General features: G+C 47.1%; 1 protein-coding gene across 8 annotated transcripts in view; it reads right to left on the bottom strand.

Moving 5' to 3' along the window:
- LOC105489378 (cap binding complex dependent translation initiation factor) overlaps positions 1 to 6,424 on the bottom strand; it is a 339,061-nt gene extending 332,637 nt beyond the window's left edge. The window contains exons 1-2 of one of the 8 annotated variants that reach the window (XM_011754136.3): positions 6,143 to 6,424; positions 5,626 to 5,699 (exon numbers count right to left, since the gene is read on the bottom strand). The gene's annotated coding sequence lies outside the window, so the exon portion shown is untranslated. Of the gene's footprint in view, positions 1 to 5,121; positions 5,378 to 5,625; positions 5,700 to 6,142 lie in introns of those variants that run through there. The other 7 variants (XM_011754139.3, XM_071085394.1, XM_011754132.3 and 4 more) reach the window with 7 other exon arrangements.
- Between the last annotated feature and the right edge of the window lie 14,263 nt (positions 6,425 to 20,687).

The following is a 20,687-nucleotide window of genomic DNA, read 5'->3' on the forward strand; positions in this document are numbered from 1 at the left end:
TGCATGGCCCTTGTTCCAGGTCTCACCCCCTGTGACGTGGATGCCATGGGGAACCTGTTACTGCCTCACCAGCCCCGTGGCCACCCGGTTCCCAGTCCTGTTCCCTTCCAATCCAAGCAAGGCTGCACACCTCTCCAATTAAAGCCCTGCCTCTATGCCTTACCTGCAGGCTAAAAGCCAAGGTCTGAAGCCAAGCTCACAAAGCTCCTCCACTCTGAGCACTGTCTGCCTCTCCGCCCTTGCATTTGACCTCACTGCTTGCCGTTCCTTCCTACACCCAGGCAGCCTTGTTCCTCCACACCCTGCGCACACCATGCCTTCTCCCTGAATGCCCTTCTCCCATCTCCTCTCCTGGCCAGTTTCTTTTCATCCATTAAGATTCAGCTCCTGAGCCGTCTCCTTTAGGAAACCCTCCCTGACATCTGAGGCCGGAGCAGGTATCTGCCCCTTGTCTGTGCCGCTATAAGGGGCTTGGGCTTCTCTCCACCTAGACTCCCCACATCACATTGAACGGAACGGCTTATGCGTCTGTCTCTCCCACTAGAAAGCAGGCTGCTTGAAGGCAGGGGGCTGTACCTGTTCACTGTCGTAGCCCCAGGGCCAAGGACAGAGACAGGCATAGAAACACAGCCCGATAACTACTGTGAAGCTCCCACAAACTGCAGGATGATCAACTAAACCTCTTAGGTCTGCTCTACCCACCCCAAGCACCTAGTTTCCCCCTAACCATTTTTGGGCCATTGTCCCAGCCTAAAACCTCCTCCACCATGAGCCAGGCCTACTGCCAAATTCACCTCATCCATGAAACCATCCCAAACTGGCTCCACTCTACAGATCATTGCTATGGTAACTGCCTCCCATACTTTATCTCCCCCACCCCTTGGGTAAGTGAGCATTTGGGTCTGGCTCTATGGCTGAATATGAGTGAACAGTAGGCATTAAGAAGCTCTGGGAAGTTCAAGGCTTTCTGTTCATCATAATGATGTCAGACAGCAAGGCACCTCAGCCCTGAGCACTGGACTTGAAGTCTGAAGTCAGGGTTCATATCCCTGCTCTACTGCTTACTCGTGACTTGGGCATGCCACTAACCACGAAGGCTCAGTTTCCTCTTCTGCAAAATGGGTATAACAACAACTGCCTCACAGGCTGATAATGATAACTGCCTATTATAAAACGCAGATGGGATAATTTGTGTGAAATACTTTGCAAACTGTAAAGCCAAATCAAGTGCAGGGTATTAAAGTAGCCCCGCTGTCAACCAACCACTATCCAACCATTCTGTCCTCCTCACCAGTAGTTTCGTCCTTACTTGAGTCAGTTGAGAATCAAATGAAATCTGTAGCTTCTCTTCCTAGAAAAGTACACATGCATCCCAGCTTTGCAAACACTTCCAAAAGGTTCATGAGGACCCTGACTCAGGGCGAGAAAGCCACAGACCAAGTTTGAGAGCACTGTAGGACACCAAGACCCTCCATCTTTCCCCAATACACACCTTCACGTGTTCATGAATGCCAAAGATGAAGATAAGGCAGGAAGGGCCAGTTGTGAAGGAAAGAAAAGTCAAGATGAAAAAATGAATTTCAGAGCTCTTCCCAGAACCAGAAGACAGGAGAGAAGAAGATAAAGAGTTCTCACTCTTTGGGAAGTAATAACCCAACTTTTTTCCAGAAAGCATTATGGTACCTAGAAAGAATATTGGATGAAATATCAAATTCCAGGATTTTTTACCCACTCTGCTAAGGACTCACCATGACCTTGGGCAAGTCATTCCACTTCCCTAGGCTTCAGGTCTTCACATGAAGATCAGATCATCTTCAAAGTCCTCTCCAGCTCTGGGTGCCAGAGATCCAAGGATGTGTCTGTTCTCACCCCGTTGTGAACCACAGCTCCGGCCTTAATTCTGAAGTCAGAGGCATGCTGAGAGCACGGTGCCAACGCAGGGAGAAGGCCACCATTACAGCAAGGTTCTAAATTAAACTGCACACAGTGGGAGGCAGCGGGCAAAGGAAAACCAAACCTGAAAGGAAGCAGCTGAGCTCAGGGTGCCGGTGAGTCAGTGAGGCCCAGAGGTAGATGCCCCCTCCCCCTGCCATGCCAAGGACACCAAATGGGGCTGTGTTATCAGGTAAGTTATGCAGAAATGCCACCACGTGTGGAGAATTCTCAGAAACTGCAATTTGCCTGCATGTTTGTACCTCCTGTTCTCTATCTGGGCTCAGGATTCTCTCTCCATCCTAACCACCCACCTCCTGTCTCCTCCTTCATGACCTGAGCTGCAAACAACATAACCTTAAAACAAGGGCAATGGAGCCCAAAACGGAAATGAAATTAGAGGACAATATCTGACCAGACGGTGAGTTTGGGATTAGATAAAAAGCAGACTTGTATTAACACATCTACACAGACCTGTAAGGCAGAAACTCCTACACCCAAGGCAGGGCCTGAGTGAGCCCTTGACCAAAGCCACAACCTCTCCCTGAGTCACAGCACATCTGAGCTGAGGCGGGACCACAGAGAACACCTCCTTAGCTCTATGTCCCCAGAAGCCTGTTGGTTGGCTTCAGGGTAATTTCCATCAGCTGCCTAACTTCCACAGAAGAGCAGACCTCTGGGCCCTCCCAGGAGGTTCCAAAAAGCCTGAAGTTCAGGGTAACAAGGGCCATTAAGGTGTTTTTTCCCATCGCTTCCTTCTGCATTTGCTCTAGAATAAGAACTGGCATTATGGGCCCCTTGAAACCAACATATGTGAAACTGACTAAGTTCCAGGGTGACTGCTCTAAAATATTTATGATTTGTTCCCTCCTGTAGGCTGTGTTATTGCATTGCAACTTAACTATTTCTGCTCTACTATCTTTGTAGAGTAGCAGAGTATCTGGCCTAAGTGAGGCTGGTGCTTCATAAACATTTGCTGGACTTAATGAACATTTGATAAATTTTATTTGTACGCACTTCTATATACACAAACACGTAGGTGCCCAATACATATAGAGTGAATGGTTAATTAATTGATTAGTTGGCTAAACTTAATAACCCTCCAGGCTGTCTGACAACCTTCACACGCATGAATTCTGAGAAATCCATGCAGGCAAGTATAAGTTCTTTGCTCCTCGAATTCAATAAAGACTCAATGAACACAGCCATATGAACATAGATAACTGTTACATGAACAGGCATACCATACACATTTATTACATGCACATATGATTCTGGTAGAAACTGGATGTATCGCAGCTGCTATCCATTCACCAACAGCAAATTATTAAATGTGTGGTAGTAACAGCAATGCAGACTTCCCTTCTTTAGTGGCTGCTCTCATTAGGAATGGTTAGCAAATCAAGAGTGTTTTGAGAAAGAATATGTGTCAGCATAATATACTCTATTTCTTAGTTTCAGTATTTCCTGAGGTATCAAGAATCCACACTCAAAAAAAAGTGGCCACTATGAATTAAATGCCATAAGTTGAGAAAAGGGGGAATGTGGCCCTTCCCCCACCGAGAGGCCTTATGCAAGCCACATTTTTGAGCCTCAGTGTGTTCATCTGTAAAATGGGGCTAATACTCTCCTACCTCACAGGACTCTCTTAATAAATGCTATGATATCTGGGCGGGGGCGGGGGGAGGGGGTGTAAGAAAACCTGCCCTGTAAGGTCATACAAACATATTATTCTAGCAACCTGTTAATCACTGATGACACTGTACCCTAGAATGTGTTACAAAATTACTGCCTCTGAGCATCCATTATCCAGGACAGATGCTTGACACAGATGAGGTGATTTGTGTGTAAATTGAATCCTGTGTCAAACACTCAGAGGGAGTTTCCCCAGACAACCTGAGCGTGTCCTGGCCACCTTCTAGCGTCTGTTCGGTGCATTCTGTTCACGTATAATTGGGTTTTCTTGAAAGCCAGGCCATTTCCTTGCGCAGCCCGAGCCTGCTAGGAGCCTGGATTCCTGAGGTTTTCAGCCCAGACCGGGCCCTAGGCAGGAGGAACTGGAAACGGACAGCCGGCAGCCCCTCCCTGCACTCTGGGCGGCTCCTTCCTCTCGGCACCGGCCCCAGCAGCGGCGGCGGCGCTCGCTCGCGCTGTGTCACTTTCGCCCTACGGAGGCTTTAGCCGCGGCCGAGCCGGCGGCTCCAGCGGCTTCCTCCTTGGTCGCGCAGGCCCCTGGCCTGGGAGATAATCCCTGGGCCGCAAAGACACAGCGCCGGGCGGGCGGCAGGCTGGGCCGGGTTGGGGCGCGCTGGGGCTGCCGGGCCGCCTTGGGCTCCCACTGTAGGGCCGGGGCTGCGGTAGGCAGTCGCTGACTCTCCCAGATCTGCGAAGGCAGCGGCGGCGAGCGCGGGCACGCACACCCACCGAAAGCCTCGGTGTGGGGTCACCCTAGCGTGGACTGGGGGCGGCGCAGCCAAACTAACCCCCCGCGCCGCCGGGTGGACCCCCAGTCTGCCGGGTCAGGGGGCGTCGCGGGCGCGGAGGGAGGGGCTGTGTGACTCAGCCGCACAGCGGACCTGGGACTCCTGCACCCAGGACCAGCACACGCGACCCTACGGTTTTACCCGGCCCACAGCCGCACGGTCCCCTCTCCAAGTAACTCGGGCGCGCGCGCGCTGGGACACAAGACCTCGACTCGGACGAGGAGGGGGCTGGCGGGACCGGTCGCGCGGGGGATCGGGGCCCACGCGTGTCCCCACTACGCCGCGGTCTGCGGTCCCCGCCCCCCACACACACCGGAGCCGTGTGTACACACAAACAGCCGGGCGGGGGAGGCGACGCCTCACTCCTCGGGGTGGGGACGCACGCGGCGCCGCCAGCCAGCCCTCCCCTCTACACGCCGCACAGCCTGCCCTGCTCACACCCCCCAGCCCCAACCCAGAAAACTCTGCGGAACCAAACAACCAACACCGCCCAGATAAGGGACTCAGACCGCCCCTTCCCGATTGTCTTTAACCATCAATAGAGAAACACACTCAGCTCAGGCGCGCGGTGTCCCGGACGCCCCCTCCGGCCATATCCAGGCACCGGCACGCGGCCCTCCGAGGCCCCAGACCTTCCCCGCAGCCCAAGCCATCGCCCCCAACCCCACGCCCGCCCTCCTCCATGACCGGGGCCCGGGACAGTTACCTGCTAGTCGTGCTGATGAACCTGAGCCGGAGCCCACCCCACGGCCGCTTGGGTCACTCGCCACCCAGAGGTGGCTTTTCAGAGCCTGTCAAGTGAACCCCTCTCCGCCCGGCGTATCTATTCCCCAGGCCCGATTGCACCGCGGCTACAGGAATAATAAAAAAGCCAACAGAACCACGACCGTTGGGAATAACCAAAGGGGAGACCGCAACGGGTCCACCGATTTCGTTTCTTCCTCTGCTCCCATCCCCCGCTCCCCCCGCGGCCCGCGGACTCACCGGGGACGCAGGGAGGGGGCTGCGCCCTGTCTAGACGACAGCCATCCACAGACATCCCCGAGCCCGCGGGGACGGGCGCGCACACTCACACACGCCCGCTGCCACAGACACAATCAGTCACCGGGGAAGGGAGGGGCGGCGTGGAGACACACTCTCGGGGTCCCTCCCGCAGCCCCGAGTGCTGCAGCCCCGGCCCCCAAACGCCACCCCGAGACGCGCTCCCTACCTCCGCGGAGCGCGGTCTGAACAGCTGCAAGTTTGGCTGGTACTAAACCAACTGCTCGATGCAGCAAATGCGGGCTTCAAAACAAAAGGGAGAGGAATCGCGCTCGCTCCCTTCCTCCCCCCGGGTCGGAACCCGGCACATGACAGCGGCTACACAGCGCAGCTCCAACGCGAGCCGGGCTCCAGCCGTGCGCCCCCCAAGAGCCCCCCTTGGCGCCGGAGCTCCAGGGCCACGGCACCCCGCGGGGCGGAGAACCGGGCAGGGAATGGGACAAACCCAGGGAGGGGGCGACACTGTGGAGTGCAGTTTCCCACCGAGGGGGAGGAGGGGATGGTAGATGGGTGCGGACACCCCGCTGGCCCAGGCGCAGGGAGGGGGAAAGGGGCTGATTGTTTGGGGCGGTTTTCCTGGATTTATCTATAAGCACGCGCACGTCACGCAGCCCTCCTCCCGGGTACCCGAATCGATCAGCAAGCTGAGGTGACTATAAGAGGAGGACGGGAGAGGAGATGCTCACCTCGGGGTTCCTCTGGCCGCCGCGCCAAGCCCGAGTCGGGGGTGGGGGAAGGGGGCAGGGAAGGGGAAGGGAGGGACGAGGCTCCAGAGAGCCGACTCCTGCCTCGAGTTCGGAGCGTCCCAGCTGCGGAGGGGATCGGGCGCCCCAGCGCACAGACCCAGCAGAGAGGGGAGGGAGGGAGGGAAGGGAAACAGGGAGGGAGGGGCGGGTAGGGGGGAGGGAGTAGAGGAAGGAAAAAAAATGATCCCTGATCTGACACAGGGAAAGAGAATGTAGGAGAGTGACGTCTAGGCCCCGCCCTCCCCTCCGGCCACGTGCAAAGACTTGAAAGGAAAGAGGGCGGCGGGAGGCCTGCTGGGTAATGTAGTTCGCCTTTCTTTTCCAGGATGGCGGGCCCTGGAGAGCGGGGTGGCCCCTGGACGCTCGGGATGTCGGCTTAGCTGCCAAGACAGCCCAGTCTACCGACGCCAAAACCCGCCGCCCAGCGACCCCACGGCACTGGCGCAGCCCTGGGTGGGGGCTTCTGCGGTGGGAGACCCGGGGACTTAGGCGAAGTCCAGGCTTCAGGGAAACGTTGGTTTTAGAGTCAGAAAGGCTTTAAGGATGAGAACTTCCGTGCTGAAAGTGCAAAGTCTGTGCTAATGGCAGATAAAAAGGAGCTTTGTGCATGCACTGGGGGGCTCATGTGGCGTGATTAATGCCGCACTAAATGCCACCGTCGGTTATTGAGATGCATATGTTATAATTAACATTTGAGCATCTCAGTGTCAGGGGCTGGCTGTTGTAATTAGATATGCACTTTGCAACCAATTAATTTTCCTTCGGCCAAGCTAAGGGCTGGGACGGGGTAGTTGGGAGAATTCAACGTAGTGGATAATTCAGTAATAACCAGATCACCAATGTTTTTGTTAAAACTGAGCTTGGTACAGAGAGGCCTTCAGGAGAAATACTGAATAAAATAGTGTATACCCCAACAAGGAAGGGGGCTAGAAATTCATTAGAGGAGCCGTGTAATGCAGTATAAACTGCTGTAGAAACCCATATATTCATTAGTTTATATTCACATTTAGTGAGCACTTTCCACAGACCAGAAACGTCTAGGAATGCCAAGACAGGTAAGACCCACAGTCTGTGCGCTCAAGGAGCTCAGTCCAGTATAGGGACTACAGTCAATGAAAGTACTATATAAGGGATAAATCAGCGCTTAACACAAAGTACTGTGAAATTCCCCCCACCACACAACCTGGAGCAGCCAAATGGATGGAGGGTGGGTGGGGCGTGGTAGAGGATCAGGAAGACTTCCTGGAGGAAGTGATATTTGAGCAAAGAATTTCTAAGGTTTTTTTTTTTTTTTTTTTTTTGAGACGGAGTCTCTCTGTCTCTCAGGCTGGAGTGCAGTGGCGCCATCTCAGCTCACTGCAAGCTCCGCCTCCCTGGTTCACGCCATTCTCCTGCCTCAGCCTCCCCAGTAGCTGGGACTACAGGCGCCCGCCACCACGCCTGGCCAAGTTTTTTTTTTTTTTTTTTTTTTTTTGGTATTTTTAGTAGAGACGGGGTTTCACTGTGTTAGCCAGGATGGTCTCCATCTCCTGACCTCGTGATCCACCCACCTCAGCTTCCCAAAGTGCTGGGATTACAAGTTTGAGCCACTGTGCCCAGCAAGAATTTCTAGAATTTTTAACAAAGAGAAAGAAAAGGATAAGCATCTGATTAAGGTTAAAGAGTACAAAGTCTTCAGATGAGAGAAGAGACCTAATTTGAAAGGTCCCAGGCCTACAGTCCCAGCACTTTTGGAGCCTGAGGAGCTCAAGACCAGCCTGGGCAACACAGCACGACTCCTTCTCTACAGAAAATTTAAAAAATTCGCCTTGGAGCGTGGCATGGGCCTTGAAGGACGGGTGGGATTTTGTTTTGTGTGGAGAACTTGTCTCCTGGGCTGGAGACACAAAACAGCATAGACATTCACATCCTATAGAACAACTCATTTGATTCTTGTACCAAAGGCCATGGTGGTTGTCATTTCCTCCCTTCTGGAGGGAGGCAACAGGCCCAGAGAGTTAAGCAACTCATGCCCAGCCATGATTCGGTACAGAGTGGGTGCCGGAGGCCAGTTGTCTGGGTGGCAGGCCCCTGTCGCCCACTGCAAAGGAACAGGTTTAAGCACAACTGACTCTTCCCATTGGTTTGTCCCTCAGCGTTTATGCTCATTGGCTCAGCAGTGAGTTATTTGTATGCTTTAACATCTGGACAATTTCCTGGGTTTATAAAATATTAAATAATAGTACTGGAATCTACACATTCAGCAAATTCCCATTTACTTACCTTGTTGTCCTTGTTGGTTTTTACATATTGTGTGACAGGCACGCCACCTGCAAAGGAAATAAGAATAAAATTGTCTGGGTCTTGGCTTTGCTTTGGCTTAAATCACACCCTCAGAGGTGAGGAGAGGCTAGAGGCTGAGGAATATGTGGAATGTGAAGCTTCCACCGAGAGTACACACCTCCGTTTAGGGTATGCACCTAGGGTAAGAGGGGCAGTGGGAACCACAGGCTCTGGCGTCAGTGTGACCCATGGGTTCGAATCCCAGGCATGATATATCCTGGCTCTGTGACCTTGGGCAGCTTACTTAACATTCATAAGAGATGACCTTGGGCCACTTACTCAACAACTTTTCTTGGCCTTGTGAGAACCAGTGGTGATCATGGGTTTATACTGGCTGTGTCACATGGAAAGTGGTCAAAGATGGTTGATGCCCTTTCTTGTCCTGAGTCTTTCTGGCCCTCCAAAATGATCCCTGAATTTTTCTTTCTGCAGACTCACACCAGCAGAGCTAGTAGTGCAGTAAGGATTCCTGAGGATGACGCATCTTAATATGTGAAATCAGTTAGGTTTGTCTTCAAGGAACCTGGACCCAATTCTAATCTTCACCTGCTCCTGGCCTAGCTCTCTTAACATCAGCCGAAGTTCTTCATGCTCCTCCCCTCCCTACCCTGCTGCCCCACCTAACGTTGCCTCCTCTGGGCAATGCCTGGGATTTTGCATTGCTGCTGCCTGCCCACCCAAACTTCTCTCCTGTTTTTCACATCCTCAGTGCCTGGCTCTCTGCTCTACCTCCAGTCTAATAAACTGTCATTAACATATAAGACATTCTTCTGATTCTCTCCTCCAACTCTGACACTTTTGTCTTCTTATTGAGAGCTCTCTTCAGTGGCCTCTGATGATGGGCATTTCAGGCTGCAATGGGCATCTTTGTTTGAGAGGAAGGCCTTGTAGTTGCCTCAGACCAGAGTTCCCCCAGGTGGGAGGCCTGAGGCTTATGTGGCCCATTGTCTGTTGTTCCTCCTCTGCTCTGGGATTGATTTCATGCCCAACCTGCAGGCTTCTGTCGGAAGAGCTGCTAGGTGCAGAGTGAAGGAACTGGAGATTCCTGAAGCAAATGATGCTGGCATTGGTTTAATTGTGACCGATTTTGCGGGGCCAGGACTTGCCCCTGTCTGCCTAGAAATGAAAAGTCAGAATGTTTTGCTTTGTTTGAAGGAGTTGCTTCTCCTCATTCACACTTGCCTAAGATAGCAGCAAAAAGTACTAGTTCTCCTTTCTTCCCATGATTTCTCTCCATCTACCCCCATAGCTGTAGCCATTCCAGGGAAAAGTTACTAGTCAGTACACACATTGACTGAAGGCCTAGTGGGAGCCTACCAAGGTGGTGGGTGAGAGAAGCTACCTACCTTCAGGAGCTGAGACCAGGCTGATGCCCAGCAGATAATAGGAAAATGAATGAAGTGCCCCCACCGTGTGAAAGTGATGTCAAATGAACTAAGAGTTCCCAGTCAGCTACAAGGGTCAGAGAAGGCTTCTGGGAGGAAGGCGGGGCTACATCCACTTATTACTTCCCACTAGGAGAAGGTCAGCAGTGGCCAAAATTCCTGTTATGCGGTGTTGACCTGGGAGGCATTGCAGAACTAATGACTTACTGTGGGAGCTAGACAATGGCTTCATCATGCAGTTTGGAGGCCACTGACCCCCCCCAGAAGGAAGGAAGTTGCTAGTCTAGTGTCTACGCTCTGTAACCGTGGTGTTGGCCTGGAGAGATAACAGCTTGATAGAACCAGGTGAAATTTCACCCATGCCTCATCTCACCTTCCACTACACAACCCCAAAGACCAACACCTGAAAGGCACATGCAAAGTGATCCCCTAAGGTTGAAGTCAGTGGTGGAGAAGGGATGTGAATAGAGAAGATGAGCTTGAGAAAAGCAAAAGAGAAATATGAAATAAAGCAATTGAATATTTATTGGGAGCATGCTGTGCCTAAGGCATGACAAGGCACCCTGGGGAACACAGCATGTGAAACGGGGTCCTGGGTCCCACCTGCCCCTCTCCTGCTGTGTGACATTTCCTGTCTCTGGGCCTCAGTTTTCACACCTGTAAAATGAGAAGGTTGGCTTTGATGATCTCTAAGATCTTCTCCACACCTGAAATTCTCCCTTCAAGAATGTTACAATCTCACTGGCAAAAGAAGCAAGAAAATTAAGTAGCCAAAAGGATGAATTTTAAGCTGTTTAATTCCAGCAGAGCAGAAAAGGTTTGTAATATTTGTTAAACAAAGCCCAGAAGTTCATGAGGGAATATAAAACAAGCAGATTTCCTTTTGCAAGATTTAAGGACATGGACTGATTCAATGTCAGCCCGTGAGTCATCAGACATTCCTCAAGTCTCCCAGAGTTCAAGGTCAGACCTCATAAGTCAGTGGCATGAGCACCACAGCCTTGCTCATGGTGAAGGCCTGGGCAAAGATACACCCCACATCTCTGCAAGAGACAAGTTTCCTTGTTTGCCAGTCTACACTCTAAAAAAATGGGAGGGGCAGGCAATGCTAATCAGACCACAGGTATACACCTGATCTAAGGGAACTTGGGCTAGGCTGGACTTGAGTGGATGTGGCTCCATCAGAGGAACTGAGCCAATCAGAATTCCTCTTGTAAGAATCTGAAGTAAGAGGTTGAGAAACCTCTCTCTGCTCATTGGTGATGGCTGCTTAGGTGAAGGCTTGTGTTTTAGGTGGGTTGGGTGGAAGATAGGTAAGCAGAGGGAGTGAGTGGAGGTGGGGAAGAAGAGGGAGAGGGAAAGACGATGTTTAGAGTAGCCTCAGTTCCTTACCTTTTCAGTTCTCCCTCACTGGGTGCTCTACTATGTCTCTCTTGGACTCCTGATAACTCTGTGATATCATTTAGATCCGTATTCCCTCTGAATCTCATGTGGAATTATAATCCTCAGTGTTGGAGGTGGGGCCTGGAGGGACGTGGTTGGATCATGGAGGTGGATTTCTCATGAATGGTTTAGCACCATTCCGTTGGTGCTATCCTCACAATAGTGAGTGAGTTCATGTGAGATCTGGTCATTTAAAAGTATGTGGCACTTCCCCACCTCTCTCTCTCTCTCTCTCTCTGTCTCTCTCTCGCTTTTCCTTTCACCATGTTACTTGAAAACTCTCATTTCACCTTGCACCATGAGTAAAAGCTTCCTGAGGCCTCCCCAGAAGCAGGTGTCAGTGTTATGCTTCCTGTACATCCTGCAGAATCATAAGCCAATTAAACCTCTTTCCTTATAAATTACTCAGCCTCAGATATTTCTTTATAGCAATGCAAGAACAGCCTAATACCCTCTGTATTCTTATAGTAATCCCCTTTAATTTGCGCTAGGTTGAGTGACTTCTGATCTTTGTAGTTTGAAGACCCACATCTAGAATGGCCTGAAAGACAGGAAGTGCAGAGAGAGGAGTTAGGCCATTATGATCCCTCTAGCTGGGACTGTCCCCCTCCTGAAGATGCCCTTTTCCGTTTTCTATCCCAGGTGTCTCCCTCTTCAGTCAGTTTATATATCCTGTCTGCTCAAGTCTTATTCTGAAATATCTGCAAAATAATTGCCCTTGAGCCTTCCACGATCTCTAAGTCCCCTTTCAAAGAACAATAGCTACTATATTAATTGAGCTATTACTATTCACAGAGCAACAAGTGAAACTTTTTTTTCTGCTTTGTCTCACTCAGTTGGCAAAGCAACTTTTACAGTGGAACAAACTGAGACTGGAAGGGGTGAAGTAGCTTACCAAGGGGCACACAACCAGTGGGCAGGTGGTGGTCCGCCCAGAGCTGTGGGCCTCGGAGCAAGTGAGCTTAACCACACCCCTCATCTCAAGACATTAGGATCCACCTTCTCTGAGTCCCTGGCAAGCACCTGTACTCCAGCTGCAGGAAATATTGGAAACATCATTCTTCCTCAGTGGTACATTTATAATAAAGTGTTTTTTTCTTTTAAACTAAGACTTCAGAGATGTGTGTGTGTTCATTTATGTTAATGATTCTAAAGGTCCTTTGCTCTTAGGGAAGTTTACTGTTTTCGCCTATTTTTAAAGTAAAAAAATTTTTTAATAAATATCACAATATTTTCTTCAGGCACCCTGGTGGCTCATTTTGGGACATATGTAGTAGGGTGTCCACATACTATATTCTGGATTTTAAGTGTTTGTCACATTCTCTAATTTGTTAATAAGAAAATGATTGCAGGAGGCCGGGCGCGGTGGCTCACGCCTGTAATCCCAGCACTTTGGGAGGCTGAGGCGGGCAGATCACAAGGTCAGGAGATCGAGACCATCCTGGCTAACATGGTGAAACCCCGTGTCTACTAAAAATACAAAAAATTAGCCAGGTGCAGTGGCGGGCATCTGTGGTCCCAGCTACTCGGGAGGCTGAGGCGGGAGAATGGCGTGGGCCCGGGAGGCGGAGCTTGCAGTGAGCCGAGATCACGCCACTGCACTCCAGCCTGGGCGACAGAGCGAGACTCATCTCAAAAAAAAAAAAAAAAAAAGAAAATGATTGCAGTAAATAATGAAGATGCAATCACTAAATCTGAATGAGGTTCCATGGCTTTCTTGCCCTGTTTATTTGTATATTTTATGTTTTACATTTTCAACAAGTGATTTATCATGTGGAATTATAATAGCCGAGATGGCATTGCTTATGCATGTTTGCATGTTGCTTTTCTAATGTAATAAAATAAAACACATATTTTCTGTGTTATCAAAAATCTTTATAGATGACATTTAAAAATTATTTAAGTGACCCTTTATACCCTAGTATTTATTATATATAATGCATTTGTTCAAAGTTAAATAGGAATGACCAGCACACACACAAGTGGACATTAATTTAGGCTTATGGAACCTCACAGTTTAGTTCAGACGACAGACACATTTTAAACAGAAATGGCAGTAAAAGATTAAAATCCAAGGTGTGCCGTATGTGTAATATAGACAGAGTGATTGCTCAGAGAAAAGGCAACCCTTGAAAGCTAGAGCAGCAGAGAGAGATTGGAGGGAGAAGTGGACCCAGGCCAGGCCTGAGTGTGCTGGGATGGGACCAGGGCTGCAAAGGGGGCTTTCCCAGTGATAGGCAGGCAGGAGCTTAGAAGTGGGAATTCACATCGGGGAGGGCCTGAGCAGTGAGGAGGACGAGCCACGAAGTCCAGAAAGTTAGTTATGTGTCATTGGCTTAAGACTGGACTCAGGAGGCAGACACCAGGATTTGCATCCTGCCTTCACCTTTTATCACCACTTGACCTTGGGCAACTCTAAGCTTCCATTTCCTCTACAAAAGAAAGAAATAATAGAATATATCTCAGTAAGTCATTATAAGGATTAAAGGAGATGATGTATACAAGGTACTTCACACGTAGTAAGGGCTTATAGTAAGGCCAGGTTTTATTTTTTGGTTATTATTGTTGTTATTTTTGCTGTTACCCCAGGGATAGGCGGTGTGGGACCAGGGAAAAAAGTTTTGACCAATTTGGACTTTATTCTATGACTCAAGAGGGTGAGATTAGATTTTGTTTTTCAGTTATACATAATTCAGGTAGACAGTGGAGTGTGGCCCAGACTGTGGGAGCCACTCCCAGGCTGACCCAGACTGTGAGATCCACCCCTGGCCTGAGCCCCAATCCCAGTAATCCTCATCCTCATCTTCAGCAGGGCCTCTGAGGGTTCAGGGGATCTTGAGGAATCAGGAGCTGTTCTCGTGGTTCTTCATGAGCTGACATTCTGTCCCTCTCTCACATGCAGATCCACATACCCTCATCCACCTCTTTTTTTGTTTCGACAACGTTATCAGATTTGTTTATATGCCACTCTTTCCAGAAAGCACTCGAGACAGCTTTTTAAATTCTAAAACATACCTACTAGTATATAAAAATAGGAATTTACACAAAAGACACTTTGTAAGATGGTTATCCCTTTTACAAAGGGAGTAACCATCATTTGTTTAAATAGCAGCACATCTGGTGCATGCAACGTCAGACCTGATTGACCAAATTTTGCCTCATCAGCAGCTTTCTGGAATGTGTCTTCGGTATCAGTGTGGTTCACAGCATTACCCCCCCTTATCACCTTCACAGGAGTCAGCTGATTTTCATCAAGTTTGGGACTTGAACAGAGGCAAAGGGTATGTGAAACCCTTGAATTTACTTTATGCAGAGCTAAGTGATTGAATGGGATCTGGTCTAGAAAGCACTGAGCTGCCACTTGGTCAGGGAACCCTGCTTGGGAGAGGTGGCAGAGGAGGTTTTCAGAAAAACAAGGGAGGATTCTTATTAGCTGACGTGGCCTGGGAGACCATCCTAGAGGAAGGGAGCAGTGTAGGGGAAATGCCAGGCTGCTGTGCTCCCTGTGGGGCAGTGGCAGAGGTGACAAGCCAGCCTGAGATCTCAGACTGGGCCACAGAAGAGAGGAGAGCTGCCTGGTGACAGTTCACCTGTCCTCCCCCTAGAAAACAATTTTGGCTTGACACAGACATAAGATGTGAAACATTCTCTATTTGCTGTATCTATATATTTCAGGACTTAGCAATCATACCCTATGCTATAGTGACTATGTCCCAACACATTCATCTAACACATTATTTTTTTTTAACAAAAAGCATGTGTTGGGAACTTAATCCCTAATGCAACAGTGTTGGGGGGTAGGGCCTAATAGGAGATGTCTAAGTCATGATATCTCCATCCCGTAATGGATTAATGCTAATTACGAAAAGGCGTGAGTCTGTGAGTTTGATCTCTTGCTCATGTGTGCTGTCTTGTCCTTCCACCTTCCACTATGCACAGCAAGAAGGCCCTTGCAAGATGTGGGCTCCTATACCTTAGACTTTCAGCCTCCAGAAAGGTAAGAAATAAATATCTTCTGTTCTTTATAAATTACCCAGTCTCAGGTATTCTATTATAGCACCACAAAATGGACTAAGAAAACCTTTCAGTGGGCATGTTGCTGTGGCAACCCTAAAGTCACTGGAGGGCATCTATAATTGGCAGAAAATGGTATTAATTTAGTTACAGGTAATTTTTTTTTCTGGGAGGAGTTTTTTAGTCTTAGGCTGCTTAAAGTATTCACATGTGATCTTTTTGCCTGAGCAGACTAATAATCACCTTGCAATTTAATTACTAAGCCAGTACCAGTGAACTCTTCTCCTATCAATTGAGTTGTAATTTTTAAATACCAGCTTCCTGGGCAGGGCCTGTCTCTGGAAGCTGTGGTTACCCAGACATAAATCATAACCAGTGCTGGCTTTGTGAAACCAGTCAACTGTGGAATCAGCTGAAGGGATCATTGACAAATGCAAGCACGTTCTGAGTGGCTCATCTGTCTGCTATGACAGGCATTCAGTTCTGCTAAAGAGCATCCTGGGTTGACCACTGTCACTTCTCCATTCCCTACAATCTTCTACCACCGGATATGTTCCCATTTCCTAGGTATGGAAAACTCCTAATTATGGTGGTTATGTTACAATTTTAAAATAGTAAAAATCTTTTTATTAAAAAAATGGTAAAATACACGTGACATAAAGTATACCATCTTAAACATTTAAGTGTATGCTTAGTGCACACTTAAAATTGGCATTGGTAAACTCACACTGTTGTGCTTCCGTCACTAGCATTCATCAACAAAATTCTTCATCTTGCAAAACTAAAGCTATGTACTCATTAAAACACAATTGTCCATTCTCTGCTGCCCCCAGCTCCTAGAAACCACTAATCTACATTTTGTTAATATGAATTTGGCTAATCTAAGTGCCTCATGTAAGTGGAATCATACAGTATTTGTCCTTTTGTGACCAGCTTACATCACTTAGCATAATGTCCTCAAGGTTATTCCATGTTAGCATGGAATATCTTATTCTAAGGTAGCATGTGTCAGAATTTCATTTCTTTTTAAGAGTGAATAGTATTCCATTTCATATATGTGCCACATTTTGATTACCCGCTTGTGCATGGATGCACACTTGGGTCACTTCCACTTTTTGGCTATTGCGAATCATGCTGTTATGAACGTGGGTGGACAAATACCTCTTTGAGTCCTCACTTTGATTTCTTTTAAATATACCCAGAAGTGAAATTGCTGCATTATATGGTAATTCTACTTTTAGTTTTTTGAGGAACTACCATACTGTTTTCCATAGTGGCTACACCATTTTATATTCCCACAACAGTGCACGAGTGTTCCAATTGCTCTGCTTCCTTGCCAATACTTGTTATTTTCCATTTTTTTGTTTGCTTGTTTTGGATAGTGGCCATTCTAAGGGGTGTGATGCAGTCATAGTTATTTTTTTAAGGGGAAGGCTTGTCTAACCTTAACATTTAATGATAATAGGACTTCCAAAAGCAATTATAATAGCTGGCATTAATTGAACACGTAACATAGGGTAGACACTCTATGTTGCCACATTTGATCCTCAAATCAACCCCATGAGTAACGTGCCATCATCATTCTCATTTTACAGATGAATAAACTGAGACCCAGAGAGTTTATATAATTTGTGATTTGTCTAAGATCACATAACCAGATAATCATTCTGTACCTTTGAATGTAGACACTGAGGAAGCTATAGGATTCCTCAGTACAGAACAAGACCTGCTTATTGGTGGACAAGACAACCTCCAGTAAGGCAGCCCTTTGCATATATTTCTAAAATTTGATGACTTTCCCTAGTGATGACAACAAACAACATTGAAGACAACGATGGTGATGATGTTAAAAAAAGAAAAAAGGAATTGAATATAAGCAAACATTCAGCTCTAATCTCCATATGTAAAAAAAATCCCTAAAATCCCCAATATTTGAACATTACATGTTCGTAGAGAACTAAATTAGAGGGTGAGTATTCATATAATGGAATTATTTGCCTTATAGAAGGATTCACTGCACTATCCTCTGCTGTGACAAGCTTTCCCAGTTCATTTAAAATAGGAATTAATTTATAACAATGTGATGTATATATAGTTTTCCCTAGAACACATCTATTGCTCAGTGTGAAGCCAAATCAAGTCGCTAAAATGATTTTGATTACTGGATAATGATAGTGGGGAATATTTGCTCACTTCAGCATTTGAGGATTCCAACTAGGACAGGATTTGTAGACCTAACTGTCAAACCACTATCCTTAATCTTGGTGGAATTATGAAGACCAGAAAAATGCCAAAAGACAGGGGGAACAGATCATTAAACAAAAAGTTTACAAGCACTTATGAAGAAGTAATCATGTGGAGACTCCTTAACAGGACCTAAATAAAAAGACAAGTCAATCTTTTCTTATCATCATAATGTTAATAGAAAATTAGAACACAGAGAGTCATATCTTTGTTATATATCTACAATCTCCTCTGACCTCATAAAAATCATAATGCTGATGGGTAAGAACGCATGACTAGATGAGCAGTTACTTCTGACTTTTTAGTGTGTTGGTGGAAGATTTCTGTCTAGCTAATCAGCACTCAGTAGCGCATCCCCACCCAATCAATTAGGAATTGCATTCAGCTGCTAATAACAGAGATACAAATTACAGCGGCTTAAGGAAAGATTTCTCTCCACATTAAGAAAAATGGTACAGCCACTTTGGAAGACAGTTTGGCAGCTTTTTACAGAACTAAACACACTCTTATCATACAATCTAGCAGTAGCTCTCCTTGGTACTCACCCAAATGAGTTGAAAACTTACGTCCACACAAAAACCTACACATAAATGTTTATAGCAGCTTTATTCATAATTGCCAAAGCTTGGAAACAACCAAGATGTCTTTCAATAGGTGAGTGGATAAACAAACTGTGGGACATTCAGACAATGGAAAATCATTCAGCGATGAAAAGAAATGAGTTATCAAGCTACAAAAAGACATGGAAGAATCTGAAATGCAAGTTGCTAAGCAAAAGAAGCTAGTCTGAAAAGGCTACATACTGTACGATTCCAACTATATGACATTATGGAGAAGGCAAAACCTTAGGGACAGTAAAAAGATCAGTGGTTGCCAGGGATTAGCAGGGAGAGAGGGATGAATGGGCAGAGGATTTTTAGGCAGTGACACTACTCTGTACAATACTATGATGGTGGATAAAAGTCATCATGCCTTCATCAAAACCCATAGAATCTACGCAAGAGTGAACCCTAAGGGAAACTATAGATTTTAGTCAACAATAACACAACAATATTGGCTCATCAACCGTAATAAATGTACCACACTCATTCATGATGTCAATACTGGGGGAACCGGTGGGGGTGGTGTCGGGAATTTGGGAAGTCTGTACTTTCTGCTCAATTTTTCTGTAAACCTGAAACTGCTCAGAAGTTTTAAAAAATCGATTAATTAAAAAAATACAAAAATCAAGACTAAGGAAGAAAAACGACCAGACTTAGGCAGTCTCATGTTGGTGTGATGGCTGCGTGGCCATCAGGGTCGCAGTTCCTCCCGTCTTCCCACTTTACCTTCCCCAGTGTGTGGCTTCCGCTGTCCAAGTTTACTCATGGTCACAAAGTGGTCAGTTTGTGAAAGTGAGATGGCTTGGGTCATCTGGATATCCTGTAACAGCAGAAGGAGAGGGGGAAGGGCAAAGGCCACCTAGTTTTCTACCAAGTCAGTCCCCTTAAAGAGATTTCCTAATTGAATACAGACTGCATATTAGATGATATTAAGGAAATATTGTTAATTTTGTTAGGTATGATATTAGTATTGTGGTTACATTTAAAAAGAAAGTCTTTATCTCTTAGAGAGACACACTGAAATATTTGTGGGTGGAAATCATATAACGTCTGGTCTGAGCTTTAAAATAATCTAGAAAAAAAAAAAAAGACAAGTGGAAGGACAGATGAAACAAGAATGGCAAATGTTGATTCCCGCCACACCAAGTTGATAGTTGATAGCTATAAAACTATGTGAAGAGTACACAGAGGTTCTTGCAGTATTTTCTGTACTTTTGCATATGTTTGGACTTTTTTTATTATAAAAAGTAAAAAAAAAAAAAAAAAAAAAAAAAAGATTAGGTGTAGTGGTTCACGCCTGTAATCCTAGTGCTTTGGGAGGCTGAAGTAGGAGGATTGCTTGAGGCTAGGAGTTTGAGACCCACCTGGGCAACATAGTGAGACTTCATCTCTACAAAAATAAAAATAAACAGTTAGCCAGGCATAGTGACACATGCCTTGGTCCTAGCTTCTCTGGAGGCTGAGGTAGGAGGATCACTTGAGCCTGGGAGGTTGAGACTGCAGTGAGCTGTGATCACTTCACTGCATTTCAGCCTGGGCAACAGAGTGAGATCCTGACACAAAATCAAAAAAGTTTAAAAAAAAAATCTACACGCATTTCACTGTCCATCCCTGTTTGCTGGGCAGAGGCTGGGAAATGGATTTTTACCTGGGCGTTTGTTATATTCAAGAATGTGGAGTCCTGTTGGTAAGGAAGAGGAAGTGTGGATATTTAGTAGGTAGCCAGCATGGCTGCCATACTCACTAAAGATAAGCCATCAAAAACTGCCGTGCTGGCATAGCCTTCATATCAGATGGACCCTGTTCACCAAACCATATTTTCCTCATTATTGCCAGGACAGTCCATGGGTTGGGCTTGCCAGAAGACTTAATCCTGCCCTCATTCCTACTACCTGGAATGTTCTCCCTGAGCCAGGATTCATTTCTTCCCTCTCTCCCACTCCTTCACTGGGCTTTATGCCCCCTGTTTTTTAGGACTCGACTCACAAGTTGCGTCCTCCAAAAGCTGCCTGCCTCCTCCCCAGCCCCACATGGTGTTAAACTCCCTCCTGGGCTCCCACATCTCCTGTGTTGGCCCCTACGACAGTACTTATACCTCAAATTGTGACATCCTTTTACTTATTTCCTTCCACCACCAAACTAAAAATCCCTGAGGACAAGTGTTAGGTCTTCTGTGCCTCAGTACCTCCCATACCTGTCAGAGTACCTGAGACACACACAGAGTGGAACTTATGAACCAGATTACAGCACTTATCCTTGGAAGAGCAACATCAACATCAATAGTAGCTAGCCTTTCTTCAGCATTTAATATGTGCCAAGTTTCGTGCATGCATTATTTCACTGAATCCTCAGGAGACCCCTCTGTGATGGGTATTATCATTTGCATTTCACAAAGGAGAAAACCAAGGCTCAGAGAGGTCATTAATGTGTGGGTTTTGTAAGAGGTGTATCGTGGATTCCAACCTCCTTCCTACA

The sequence above is a fragment of the Macaca nemestrina genome, chromosome 19, assembly GCF_043159975.1.
Source record: "Macaca nemestrina isolate mMacNem1 chromosome 19, mMacNem.hap1, whole genome shotgun sequence".
Lineage (NCBI taxonomy): Eukaryota > Metazoa > Chordata > Mammalia > Primates > Cercopithecidae > Macaca > Macaca nemestrina.